This window comes from Oculina patagonica, chromosome 14 (assembly GCF_052425735.1).
Source record: "Oculina patagonica isolate OP01 chromosome 14, crgOcupat, whole genome shotgun sequence".
NCBI classification, from domain to species: domain Eukaryota; kingdom Metazoa; phylum Cnidaria; class Anthozoa; order Scleractinia; family Oculinidae; genus Oculina; species Oculina patagonica.
Window position 1 is genome coordinate 784,921 of NC_135771.1, and position 14,977 is coordinate 799,897.

General features: G+C 40.1%; 1 pseudogene across 1 annotated transcript; it reads right to left on the reverse strand.

Moving 5' to 3' along the window:
- Positions 1–66: 66 nt before the first annotated feature.
- On the reverse strand, positions 67–14,910 carry LOC144637405 (putative ferric-chelate reductase 1; annotated as a pseudogene). Its single transcript, XR_013567714.1, has 23 exons — positions 14,782–14,910; positions 12,664–12,946; positions 11,641–11,678; positions 11,442–11,539; positions 10,696–10,807; positions 10,106–10,282; positions 9,731–9,829; positions 9,566–9,627; positions 9,353–9,438; positions 8,622–8,734; positions 7,641–7,835; positions 6,740–6,842; positions 6,530–6,588; positions 5,974–6,056; positions 4,505–4,621; positions 3,740–3,855; positions 3,312–3,398; positions 2,873–2,970; positions 2,524–2,582; positions 1,841–2,020; positions 1,426–1,463; positions 793–933; positions 67–512 (listed from the first exon to the last, which is right to left on the reverse strand). The product of XR_013567714.1 is annotated as a putative ferric-chelate reductase 1 (transcript).
- Positions 14,911–14,977: the final 67 nt, after the last annotated feature.

Sequence of the window (14,977 nt, forward strand, 5' to 3'; positions counted from 1 at the left end):
GAGCGAACAGAAAGACTGGGACGAGGTCGCTTTGATCTTGACTATGTAAGTCACATTCACACCAGATTTTTACACTAAAATGATTCTTTTATTCATCACAAAGCCTTCGAGTTTTATAAAGGTACATTTGCTTTTACACTACATCTTAAGAAAAACTTTTGATATTGTGTCCACAGAATAAATGCACTAGTTACAACATTATTTTCTAGTTTTGTAACGATATACATAATGTTTCGAGTATGTGTACCTCATGCGACAATCGTTGTACGCTATTGTTCATAGAAAAGGACCTATTCTCCACGAGAAGAAAATAAAAATACTGTCCACAGGGTCAACTCAGAAACTAAAACTTATCTGCTTTTATTGCAATGACAAATGTGCAAGCATAAAAATTAACAAGTCCCTATTTTATTGCTTTGTTTTATCTAACTCAGCTCAGGGTTCGACTATAAATCATTATCTGTTCTAGAATTTAACTTTACTTTCGCCCTGGAGATGAATATTCCACCAACCTGGAAAAAAATTAAAGAATTTATAAGGGAACCACCTTTCACTGGGATAACACTAAAGAAAGACATTCCTATTGGTATTTATATTGTTATTTATACATTTCCTAAATTGTACACGTCATGTTAAGGCTATTGTTATTGCGATATTTAAATTAAAGGCTCAGAAGAAATTTGTGCATTCAGAACACACTTAAGCAGTCAACAAAAAGATAAAACTATTCTAACAAAAAAGTACGAAAAAAGCAGTAGCCTTCAGTGTATTAGCAGGTACTCTTTTACTTACTTGTTGATCGGTTCAATCACTTCAATGTTCGTGTTCGTGGGCTCCCCCTTCAGCAGTCGCTATCAGCACCACAAGCGCAATGGCAACACCAGTCACGAGCGCAACTAAGAACCCCAGCATCAGTTGACGTGCAGACACGAACTGTTGCAAGGAAAATAAAACGTAGAGAACCCTTTATTTATATATGGGATCCAACGCGTGTGCTAATTCGGGATAAAAGAAACTTTGTTCAGTACATCATCAAAGCTGATGATATAATACTTTAACAATTATTCACCGAAGTGGAGGTGAATAGTGGCGGATATTTACCGAGCCGCGAAGCAGCGAGGTAAATATCCACCACATTCACCGACACTGAGGTAAATAATTGTTTTAGTATATACCACACATTAATTACAAGTTGAATAACTAGCGGACCAAAACAACAATTTAGGTAAACAAAGCGACGCACGAAGGCAGTTTGTTTCTCTTTAGCTGCTTGGAGGTGAATAGTACTTTGATAATCACCTCCGAGTTAACCAATCAGCGCGAGCGAAAAGCACTATTCACTCATGTGGTTTATACTTAAATATAATAAGGGAATATATAATGGGGAAGTAAAAGCGCTCGTTGTGAGCAAATCAAAACTCAAACCTGATCTCCGGCAGCTGGCTCAAGTTGAACATGGCCACCTGTAAAGAGAAGTAAGAGATACAAGATATGTCACATTTACTAACGTGCTAAGACAGTAACAAGTGTTTGATAAGGTTGAGAATAACAGTAACATATGGTAATTACATCCGTTAACTTAATTATTGACTCATGTTTATAGTAACATGAGTTTTTTGTATACAATTAAACAACAACAACAACAGTAGCAGCGTCTACAACTGTTAGTAAGAAGAGTAAGCAGGTAAAACATTGCCAATTGATTAAGATGTATTGAAACGTATTACTTTAGGGACCTCTCTTCTAAAACAAAAACACTTTAAGCAATTATTGAAGTCTAATTATTTATGAGGAAGTCGTGTTCTTGATTGACTTGCTCACTAACAGAGTCCAAACTCACCGGCATCTTTGTCTCCGCCTGCCGGGGTAAAACTTGCCGATCTGGTGTCCTTCTTAAGCGAGAGGAAAATGTCGAACGCGATGACAATAGCCACACCCACACAGTAGACAATCATGGCGTAAAGAGCGGAGTCCTCCAGGCTTGCATCAGGCAGGCGAATACCAAGGAACACAGTCACCACTGTTGACGGACATATCACAACAAGTTAGATGAAGCTCTCTTTAAAAAAGCTGCGCTGCGTTGTTGGGCTGGTTAGCACTTAGATTGCTTATGAATTTTGAGTTTGTAAGGAAACCAAGATTGGTAAGTTGCTTAGGTAAAGTCTGTGTTTGAGCCTAGTGGCCCATCAGGTTAGAGCTCCTCCAGGTTTCCGTAGCATGAAGCGACTAGGAGTATTTTTACACTTCCCTGTACGGGATGCCAGTCAATCGCAAGGCTACTCCCCAGCATTAAATTCTTTGGTACCCCGGCATTTCTGCACCTGGATAGAGAGAGGCACTGCATGTGGGGTGTCTTGCCCAAGAACACAACACAGCAATACTGGCCAGGGCTTGAATCCAAACCACTGAATTCGGAGTATAGCGTGCCAACCATTAGGGAAACGCGCCTCCCACCAAAAAGCTGTCCCTTCCTTAAAATGATTTTGATTCTGATGTTAAGGAATAATTTTAAAGAGATCTTACCAGCCATGATAAGTGCAGACAGACCAACTCCACGATGGGCCCAGTTAAAGATGTAACGGCTGAAGGAAAGGAAACAGAATAATTAATTTTATAAGCAGCACATACGTGGCCATTTTATCAGTCTCGGTAACAAATGCGTTTTTGGAAAACCCAACATCATGCAAAAACCCACAAAAGAATTATCCCGGTTCCTCGTGACCAATCAAAAGACTGAATGGGAGCAGTCGCATCAGCATGTCGTCATCTGTTACGTAATGTTACTTATCAACCTGAAAGGTAAATCGCGGTTTCAAAGCTTAAAGCGGGCTCAATTCTTAATGAAACAATTTGATCAGTAAGTAAAACATACTTGGCCTCTCCGGGGTGGGGTCTGAACAATGCCATAATTGGCTGAATAACAGCCAGTACCAGTACAATGATACCAGTGACTGGGTGGGCACCAGCCTCCTGTTGAGTTAAACAAAAAAACAGAAAAACTGAGGCATAGCTGATGTTGGACAAAAAACGCGTGGCTGTGCTTTCGATTGACTGTCGATATCACTCGCTCTCCTACTTTCGTTTTGTATTTTCAGAAATAGCTGAAAACACTGTGCATTGTGCTCTGGTCGATCAGAGAAAATCCTGGTGTTTTCTTTTTTCAGCCAATCAGAAACGAAAACAACCGCGACGTTCCCCCTTGTTCCCGCGCTTTGCACGAAATTCATGTTTTGCTTTGAGTCCTTTTCTAACTTTGATTGAATTTTACGACAATAATGTGAAAACTTATCCAATACCAGGTTTGATCTTACCTTGGTCCAGCGTCCAGCATGAACAAATATGATGATAATAGAAATGATAGTCACCAGGACTGTCAGAACCATCAGTGATCGATGAAACTAAAAAAAAAAAACATTAAGATAAACGAGCTTCGTTTAAATATAACAGTAGCAAATCCTCGTAATTTTTCAAAAAGATAAACCTGAGCCATGACACACAAAACGATTTAGGATTGCATAAATCACAAAATAACATCACTGCATTTGCTGAAACAAATAATTACAATATAATATTTAGAGCGTTTCTTTGTTCAAAGAGCTTTTGCATAAGTTTATTCTGGAGGGGGAGGGTAGGGGCAAGGCTAGGGTGGGTTATTATTTTATGGTGTTACTTTCTCTCCAAAAAGCGCACTTTTGAAAAAAATCACTGTTAAGATCTGAGAAAGAACACAGTTTCTTACCGTGAACCATGCTTTAGTTCCCAGCAGAACCTTCTCACCAAACGCCACCTTCATGTAACGAGCCATGAAAATTCCAATCGACGCGAAACCAACCCATGCGATTACCATTAAACAACCTGCAAGAAACGAGGAACATTATTCACACTTGGTCCGCGATTAACGCCTTACTTCTTATTGCAATATTAGTTCATTGTCAGTTGGAAAGTGATGAGAATAAAGCAAGTCATCAGAAGTAACATTTAAATAAATGTATTGCATCAGTAAGGAGAATCTTCAGGGCTGCCACTCATAAGAACCCAATTCTAAAGGGACAGACCACGTACGTAATACTATAGCGCTCCTGAAAATGTCTAATTGCCGTAACCGTTCAGTCATCAGTAGGATGCCTAAAATGCGTGCTCTTCCACAATTCTCTGACTTTTTACTGACCTCAAACAATTTTCACTGAATTTGCATTAGGCTAATTATCAAATAAGCCAAATCCACTTTTACATTTGCTTCAGCTTCTTCTGCAGACCATTAATATTCTTCTCTTCATTTTTGAAAACAAAATTCCTTGACTTTTTAACTGACCTTGACAAGAACTAAGTTTTTTCCTGACTTTTTGCAAAATTCCCTGACTTTTCCCTGATTTTGACAAGACTAAAATTTTTCCTGACATTTTTGCAAAATTCCCTGACTTTTCCCTGACTTTGAATTTTTTTATTTTTTCCCTGACTTTTCCCTGCCCGTGGAACCGTGAATTCTTGGTATCTGTTGTCTCACCGTGAGCTTTTATCATCCCAGAATCCTCATCTTCCGCACCAAGAACACCTACTTCATCTACCTTAACCATCTCGGAGCTTGTTTTCCGAAAAGAGTGCTTACCAATTGTGTCCCCACCTTTTTAATTAAAAAAAGAGAAAAACAATGTTAAATACAGTGGAACCCCGATATAACGATATGCCATTGGAGAGTAAAATTACATCGTTATATCGAGGAATCGTTATATCGAAACTCCCGATATAACGATAGAGCCGAAAATAACCGAAAATATCGTTATATCGGGGTACCTAACATACACTTTTTACTGGAAAGAGCCAGAATACAGTCATTTCTTACGTCATCGTATAAAGCTGTTGTCAGAAACGTTAGAAATTACTCGATTACTGTTACAGTAAAAACCCGCGTGTAAGAACCGGAATTAGACCTCTGGAGAATTGCTCCAAGCCGTTCGTTGTGGTTAGAGTGATTATGGAGTTTTTTGTGGTGGAAGACAATTTCCCTGTACCGGCACAGCAACTCAGAAGAAGCAGTGGCGGGGTTTTTTTGTGTGATCAATCAATGGGAGGTTTGAGTTCGTGCTTTCGATCGGGAAATCGTCGAAGATGTTTATCGGGGTTTCCATACTACTGTATTTTGGGACAGTATCATCGTATACCGGTTCGTTTTCGAAGATGATCGGGGCTGTCTATTATGTATTTGCGGGAGATTGTTTGGAGTATCGTTATATGAAGATCGTTATATGGGGTTCTACTGTATACAATACCTGAGAAAATTCTCGCGCGCTCATTTCTCGAGAGCAATGGTCGAATAGACCATGATGATGATGATGATGACGATGAAAATAACGTACCCTGTAATCGCAACGTAACGCAAATTTCGGAAAACTTGAGAAATTGTCGCCACTTTTCCAAAACCAAAATCAGGCAAGTTGTGAAATGTCACACAAAATCCGACGGCTTCAAGTTGATCTTACGAGCTGTCACGCGCGCGACCCCACAAGCATTGTGCTTTAAACCCTATCGGTGTAAAAAAGGTTGATGATGATGATGATGAGCTGATTTTCCATTTGATTTCATTCGCCGTTAAATTTTCTATATTATTGGTTTAAGACAAATCGACCACATCTTTCCATGATCACTCTTATAAACCATAGAAACTGCACCACAAAATTTTCAAAGCATTGCAATGAAACCACTCGCCTAACTGCTCGTGGTTTCATGATCAATCTCGTCCTTTAGCGCCCACTTTTTATATGGTCAGCACCAAGAACACGGACTCTGGCCAAGTCTGATGTTTTGAGCATGGGAAGAGTGCTCATTTTCACTTGTCAGCCAATCAGATTTGTGCATTACCGACCAGACGTCCGGGAATCGCGGAGTTTCACATTCGGACTTGTTGCTGACCAAATAAAAGGCTGGCTTTGGGGACGAAATGTGGGTAACGATTTGTAAAAATTCGACGCTTCTTACTCATGGGGCCGCTTGCGTAGACAAGATACCACTTCTCCGTAAGGTCCGCCATTTTGTCATCTTTCTTCTTAGTTCTTCGAAAACTGTAATTAAAAATAGAACCGTAACACATGAAAACTAGTTCTAACGAGAGAAGGAAGCTATAAGCAGCATGTTTACTTCAATAACTTTATTTAACCAAAGGAAAATATGTGGCCCTCTTTCAGTTTAGAAAGAGGGCCACAAGTTTACTAATGAATGCTTCCCTCTATAAATAAAAAAATTACCTTACCTTTACTTAATTATATCGTTTCATTAAGAGATTTGCTTCATAATCGAAACGATACAAAAATAACTACTCGTTACGAGTAGTTATTTTTGTAAGACACTTTTTGGAAGTAAAAGGGTAAATTTATTTTAAAAACATTTTCCCGAACTTTAAAAGCAATCACATTATTAGACCACTAAAACATCTCTATTTGGAAGATGAGAGCGTTTACGTATTCAATGATAGGTTATATCTCTTTTTCCTTCTACGTTAAAATTCTACTTTGGTTATTTTTACCATTTGACTTACCGACAACTTAGAACTCCACCTTTTGATTCTCCAGAAACTAGATCAAGGGATGCAGGTCTCTAGAATTTAACGAAATTTATATTATTAGATCGCGTTCCAACATTGCTGTAAGAAATGTTGTGTACTTTGGGTGTACTTTAATTTTGTTCAGCGTTTTCGATGAGGTTAATTTAACAATTAAAAATATGTGATCCCAGCATCTATACTTACTGGGGTGGTCTTGGTAGGTGTGTCGTATCCTTTGTCAGTCGACATAGTGGTCCACAGTTGCTTGCCCACTGACGTCAGCGCAGATTAATGCATCGGTATCAGGCTGAATAGCAAAGAGTAAAAAGCGTTAAAGTAAACAAAAATAGTAGCGTAGAGTAGAGCAGAGCAGAGCAGAGCAAGGGAGTAGAGTAGAGAAGGAGAGAGAGAGAAGAGAGAGAGAGAGAGAGAGAGAGAGAGAGAGAGAGAGAGAGAGAGAGAGAGAGAGAGAGAGAGAGAGAGAGAGAGAGAGAGAGAGAGAGAGAGAGAGAGGGGGAGGGGGGGAAGAAGAGAGAGAGAGGAGGGAGAGAGAGAGAGAGAGAGGAGGGAGGAGGAGGGGAGGAGAGAGAGAGAGAGAGAGAGGGGGGGGAGGAGGGGGGAGGAGAGGGGAGAGAGAGGGGAGAGAGAGAGGGGAGAGAGGGGGAGAGAGAGAGAGAGGAGAGAGAGAGAGAGAGAGAGAGAGAAGAGAGGAGAGAGAGAGAGAGAGAGAGAGAGAGAGAAGGAGGAGGAAGAGAGAGAGAGAGAGAGAGAGAAGAGAAGGAGAGAAGAGAGAGAGAGAGAAGAGAGAGAGAGAGAGAGGAGAGAGAGGAGAGGAAGAGAGGAGAGAGAGAAGAGAGAGAGAGAAGAGAAGAAGAGAGAGGAGAGCGAGAAGAGAGGAGAGAGAGAGAGAGAGAGAGAGGGGAGGGAGGAGGAGGAGGAGAGAGAGAGGAGGAAGGAAGAGAGAGAGAGAGCAGAGAGAGCAGAGAGAGTAGAGGAGAGAGCAGAGAGAGAGAGAGAGCAGAGCAGAGTAAAGAAGAGAAAAGACAAAGCAGTTAAACGCTAGGATCGGACACTAGCTTTTAAGTATTCAAGTAAAGGCTCTCACCATTTTATTTTTTTCCTTGTTGAAGCCAATGGCTGCCCACTGCTTTTTGGTACTAAGCTCATATTCCACCTCGCCGGACTCACCCTTGTCCCCCACGGGTTTTATGGTCACGAGATAGTCGCAATCACTGCTGGACTTACAGCTGTCGGGCTCAGAATAGCAGCTTTTTGTTTTACCGCATCCATCTTTGCTGATCTGCAGTAATCAGAATGTAGCAATCAAATATGAGGGTCCTTGGGGGTAGGGGTGGGGGTTAGGGAGTATAAATCCCATTTCACAGCCCAAATTATCCCCAAATCCCATTATTTCCCAGCCTATTGTTTTCCCGATTTTCCAAATCGCAGTACCAGTTCTATTGTTTACCGTATCTATTCGACTAAACGCCGCGGCGTTTATTAAATTTTTCGTGATTCGAGTACGGCGTCTATTCGAGGGAGGGGGCGTTTATTTAAAATTCTAACAAAACAGAAAAATATTTTAGTGCTTGTCTGAAAAGGTGTTTCTATATCTAAACGACTTAGAGAATTGTTAAAATCAAGGAAAATACGCTATGACAATTTGTCCAAATCCCAGATCCCAGTTCCCCTCAAATATCAAGAATAAACAAAAGCCCTTAAACTTGAATCGGGTCACAGTTGGCGGAACTGCTGCCGTATTTGGCACATTCTCATTAAAGCAGTTTTTATCCAATCAAATGACCAACAATTAGCGCAGGTATAAATGTCAAAAAATGTAAATACTACGCTGTAGTAAAAAAAAAACTTAGCAGTTTAGCACCTACGCTGCGCAGCGTTTCGAATTTTTATCACTAATTAGCGCGGGTACCCTGGTACTCGCGGAAATCCGAAAATCGTGGTGTCAGCATGACGTTAAAAGAACGCGTCAAATTGCTTAGCAACTAAGAGAACAAAAACCGCGAATTAAACGAGGACTGGTACTTATTCCCCCGACCGGTCAGTGAATTAAGAAATCACATCTTACTGTCTCTTTGGTTTGACTTTTTTCATCAACTAACACTGCGGCGACAGAGATGTCCACCATGTCACCAGTGAAAGTTTTGTTGTCATAGTGATACTGTGCACTGCCTGAAGGACCTGGAAAAAATGAACGTTAAATCTCAGCGTCAGGTTTTTTAAAGACATGTTTTGGTGTTTCTGTCGATGAACCCCAGACATGTGACCATTCAAATAAAAACTACTGAGCAGTGCTTTCATGTGGTACTGTTCAATATTTGAGTTTGTGGATGAAGCCTTGGTGTGACCATTCAAATGAAAGCTGTTAAACAGTACTTTGCAAAAATCAAATTTACAATTGTTTTTTAATCGTAACAGTGAACTTGGCCATTCTTCCAACGCACAGACTTTTGAATCGAATCCTTTTTTTAAAAAAGGCAATAGAATGACCTTCAAAAGTGGTAGCAGGCTAAGATATTAGCGATCGGACCTTTAGATTTGACTACGAGTACGACTTTGGAATTTTGAGACAATTGTATCCCCTGAACTATAACTCTTTCCCGTTGCTGAGTAGCACATAAATAAACGTTAAGTGAAAGAGTGGGGCGATAAGTGATTACAGGCGGCACACGAACTTGGTTTGAAATCTCGTACTCTTCCTCAATCTCGTACTCGTGGTCCAATCAAAAGGTCGCTAATAGTTATAGATCGATGTAAATCTATTATAAAGTAAACACTGTCAGTAATATAAATACGTACTTGTTTTACCATGGGAGAAAATAAGATACCATTTCTTTGTCAGATCTCTAAAGTGGGCCTCACTTGAGGTAAGCTTGCGAGTCAGCCTAACGATAAGACGAAAAAAGAATTTGTTAAAATTGACTAAAAAATCATGCATGTCCCTGCCCTTTTTGGGTTGTAAGATGTCCCACGAACAACAAGTTTTCGGCGCGATTCAATTTTTTTTCTTACTTGCACTTAATTCCGCCATCCTCATAAACGATCTTCGTCAGAGTGATGTCACTGTTTCCAGCCTGCAAAAGAGTTCTTTTTTGTTAGTAATATTATCAATACATTTTATTCGTTACACCTGTCACGCTTTCAACATATTAAAATTATAAAACACACACTCTTTACCAGGTTCTGTCGGACAAGGTTGTGGTCATGTGAATAGTAATGACGTAATTCCGCCAGGTTGGTTGCCATGGTGACGCACATTATGGCATCCATCTTGTCCTTTAAACAAAACAAAGAAAAGTAAAAAAAAAAACGTCATTAATACTTAAAGTAGCGTTATTCGTTGACTGTTCATATCGTTCTCCGTTACTATGAATGCATTCATTGCATTTTGTGAGTTTGCTCACATAATCATAGTATTAATATTTATGTACCGATCAAACCGAAACTTGAACGTCAACTCACTCGTTTTAATATACTGATTATGGTTTTGAGGAAAAATTAGATGCGGAAAATTTTGGCAGCCAACAAGAAAGAGTTGTAACATACTCTTACCATTTTTTTCTGGTCATTAAAGGCAACAGCAACCCAGCGTTGTTTAGCACTCATTTCTATGGTAACACTTCCGCCAGAAACTTGGCAAGTAAAAAGATAATAGCAGTCGGAACTTCCGGCACAGTTTGGTGGTAGCGAGTAGCAGCCTTTGGTCTTTCCACATCCAGTCTTGTCAATCTGCAATATCACGAAAATTTGAGCTATTATTTGCGATAGAAAAAATGATTATTTTTTAATTTACGTAAACTGCAAAGTCACAGTTAATTGAGGTCAAAAAAATGATAATAAACCTAAAAATAACAAAGATTTGATTGTAAAAAACAAGTCTTGAAAACTTTAGGCTAAACTTTCCAAGATGCGACATTAAGAGGAAAGGTTGTACTGATAAACACTCGATGAAACTCCTGAGTAGCTTTCTTTCTTCTCTTCTTCTTAGTTCCTTGCCTCTGGGTGGGGGATAGGGCCGAGAGTAGCTTTCTTTACTTATCGCCAATTGATGTTAAGCTTATAGTTCGCTCATTACATGTCAGCAACAAAAAGATTCTCACGTGACAACAGCTTAGATCAGGTCACTACGTTGATGAGCTCACCTGAAAGCTCTCGGTTGGAGCCCCTCTAGTGACGTCCTCTGCTGGTGGCCCAGCAACTACAGATGATTCAACTTTGGTCCAAAACGTGTTGTAGTTCTCAACGATGGTAGCGCTGCAAATTGACATAAAATAAATCGTTTGTGTCGATGCACCACAAATAGCCAGTAAAAGCTACAGACTATTGACGTTTTGCGTTACAACAGTTTATTGCAGCAGATTGTAACACCTGGCAAACGTACAGCCTTCCTGTTGAACGCATTAGTTTTCCTGTCTACAACGTTAAATGAAATATGCCAGACGTAACTGTATGAGGTCAGTTGTAAAAATTCTTTGTGCATGAGTTGGCTAGCCTGCGTAGTTGGCGCCTGGCGGTTTTGTTGGGGTTTCACGCGCGTGCGAGCCCCCTTGCGGTTTCGCCCGTTGTCGCGGCTTCGCCCTTACTCGCGCGCGCGTAAATCCCAACAAAACCGCTATAAGTTGGCAGTTACTTGACTTCACAATTTCTTTAGAGGGATCCTCTAAGGCACCGTCCACAGACGGACTCAAATGTCTTCAAATGTCCACACAAGTCGTTTAATAAGGCATTTTCGCCCAGCGTCCACATTACAACGATCGAAAACGCATACGCTTGAAAACGCTGTTCAAAGTGGAGACATTCGAAAACGGAGCCCCTTCGTACCAGTGTGGACAGCCCTATTTTTACAACGCTTACCTAAAAACTTTGTAACAGAAAAAACGATTCTTACACAAAAGTTATGTTCCCAGGGCTCTTTGCGGGAGCCATCCATGTGAACTGGCGGGAGTTCCAATTAGTTCTGCTAGGATTGTTATGAGCAACTGTGTTCTAAACAAGAGAGAACGAAAAAACAATCAAATTATTTTAACAACGTGCTCATAACGTTTCAGACCACTTGGAAAGAAATATAAGAAGCTCAAAATAATCACCTTCGGTTCTCCACCAGAACAGTAAACAAACTGTGCGCCTGAAAAAAAAAATGAAAGGAAAAACTCAGTAGAGCAAAATTTTTGCAAAACAAATTACAGTAGAACTCCCGACTTCTCGAACCAATTTTCATTTCCCCTTGGATAGTTATTCACTGTAATTTTACCGCCGATTTATCGAACCCCCAGATTTCTTGAAACAATTTTCGTTTCCCCTGGAGGTTTGAGAAATTAGGATTCCACTGAATTTAGGGGCAGATCTAGGGGGAGGGTGCAGGGAGTGCCCACCCCACCCCCCCCCCTCTGAGATGACATGCGGCCTTCTAATACAACTGGTATTCTGCCAAAAAAATATGGCAGTTATGCCATTCCTTAGTGGTGCACCCCCTCCTAAGGAAAATCCTGGATCCGCCCCCAGGGGGGGTACTCCGGGATCAAAGTGACGGGGATGATCGAATGGAGGCAAAACTCAGGACCCAAAAAAATCCCTGAGTCTTCCGACATTGCCCAAAAAAATCCCTGGACCAAAAAAAAAACGCCCAAAAAAATCCCTAGTCAAATTACCCCTAAATTGCCAAGGCCGCGCTAAGGCACTTTAGTTTGATTTTAATACCCAAAAAAGTCCCCTATTTAAATCAAGTCACCCAAAAAAATACCTGCCAAATTCTCCTACCCAAAAAAATCCCGGAATCGAAAATTTCGACCCCAAAAAAATCCTTCGCACATCCCCGTCACTTAGACCCCGGAGTACCCCCCTGGGGATCCGCCCCTGGTATTCCGTATGTGAACAACTTCCCCTAGAAGTTACCAAACAGTTTCCAATTCAATCGCTTTTGAGCATTCGCCAAAATTAAACCCCAAAAGTTCATTTTCATTCCCTGAGCCTTAGGTGGAGTTCCCCAGGGTTTTGGGATAAAGAATGTCCTACAGTTGTCAGGTCAGAATAGCTGAATCACGTTCTTAGGTTGTCACGCTCACTGGAAAGGTGTTGTGTGACAACCAAAGGAAACAATCGAGAATACATACCATCAGGGATTTCGTTGAACACTCCCACTGGCCAGGCGACTGGACTGTTTGTCCCCTGAGCTTGCAAAATAAATCCTTTAAAAGTCTTTGTTCCTGATATTGTCACCGTGAGGTTTTCTCCAGCAGTGTACGAACTTTTGGACACGGTGATGTTGTAAGGAGCCACTGTTGTCTGGGGTTTGTTTTCAGGGTGGTGAGGAGTCATGAATTCACATGTACTTAAGGGAGGACCACTAGGATACGCCCACAGAATTGAGAATTTTACAAGCAGAAAGAGAGTCACCTGAAATGAAGAAATAAGAAAGAACATTTTGCTGAGCAGTTTGTTGTTGATAAAACGTATTTGCATCAATTTTGGAAGCTTATTCCGAAAAGCACTTTAAAAGACAGATTCATGGGCTTAATAACAACAGCTAGTTAAAAAAAAATCATGAAGTGCATACATATGTCAATATTTTTTTTTCTGAGAGGAAGTCAATTTTTAATTAAGGCCTTGCAATAAAATCTAATTATCCTCTATTTTCATTTTGCTTATTTTGGCTCAGTGCTTTGAAGATCAAAAACAAAACATAAAAAGATAGCGCTATTAATGGACACAGATTCTATTTTTTACAAAAAAAATTATATCGTCTTTGTGTCAATACTTGCTATAGGTTGTCAACTTAATCGAGTTTTTTTTTTCATTTCCGAGAGTTTTTTTTAATTTCCGAGGAGGTAAAGACTTGCATATGGGGTCTCATAAAATTCTTAATATATTTTAATGTATTTCTTGTGTCGTAGGACAAGGTGAAGTATCATGAATTTTTGTTGAAGCTTTTACTTTGCTTAGAGCAAAGGCCATACAGTTTTAATTTTTGATGAAAATTTAATTTGTAAGTAACACAGGAGCATATGTTACTCGTCCGGTAGGAGAATGCGTGACGTCTACGGAGGCGAGCCCAGCTGTCACGAGCTTGCACATCGCGTTTCATTTTTTGCTCACTGATTTTGCCAATTCCAAATAGAAATGTGAGCTTTTTGAAAACACACACGTTTAACTGGAGAGTTTGCTGCTCATCAAGGACTCATCAAGAGTCAACACCAAAGTAATAGGCGAGCTGACAACTGTGAGCGCTCAAACAAAAGAACAAAAATTTGCTTCGAGATGCTTCGGCTTTGTCAACAAATGGCACAAATTATTCCGCAGGGACCCGATTGTTTGCTTTCATCCCAGCGCGTACGCCTTTTTATTTACAATTTAAATCTTGATAACTTTCATTAACAGAAGTCGAACATCTAAATTTCATAATGAATCAAGACTTTTAGAAGTAATGGATCACACTTCGCAGGGTACATTTTAATAATTTGCATACTCTCTATACAGTGGACCCCGAAGTATTCGGATCGTTATATCGGGGTCCACTGTAGTATATTGTCTTTTATCCGCGGGAGAGTCGCGGCGATATTTACATATTCGAATTTATCACACCCAGAAAAACAACTTACGATATTTATATTGAACTTAACGTCTCCATAATAGGTTTTTTAGCGTGGAAATATTGATAGGATTGTGGATGATGTCAAGGACGGAGCTTTTCAATTTTTCTTATAAACTCAATATTTAATTCAAAAATTTGATTAGCCAGCATGCAGCTGTCTCCTCTGTTCACAGGGTATATTTTGAAATGAAATTGCTTAAAAATACCAGTGTATCATTGACTACTTTGGAACCTCGTTAATTTTGTTATAAATATGTGAGCATCGTTGAGAATCCAGTGATCAATTTTCAACGGATGGATCTTTGAATTTTTCTTCCACGCCACATATTAAACAGGCGGACACAGAACCGCCATAAAAAAATCGATGAGCGCGTGCTGTTAAACATTCTGCAGCTTTTCCTAACAGATCCACGTAAAATATGAAAGAAACACAGGATTACAGCTTGTAGAAAACGCTGTTAGCCTCATTACTGCAATCACTATAACAATGGAGTAGATAAGCTGAGCACGCTAAATATGTTTGTCGCTGCAGGCGTACCTAATGTATTTTTCTGCACCCTTAGCGAACATAAAGCTGCATTTTGTGTTTGGTTTTCGATTTTAAATATAACTCTCACTGATCTTCTATTGTTTAAATTACCTGTAACAAGACCGTCATGGTAGTTTTCCGCCTCAGGTATCTTCAAAGGAGAGAAACATAAATCACACGAGCGAATAACCTCGATCGATCGAATGCCGCAGTCACTCAGCATGCAAGGATTAACAATGAGCAACTGTCACGCAGTATTTTAGGCAAGCGTGACGACCAATATCCTACCCCTCCCTGGAAGGTATTT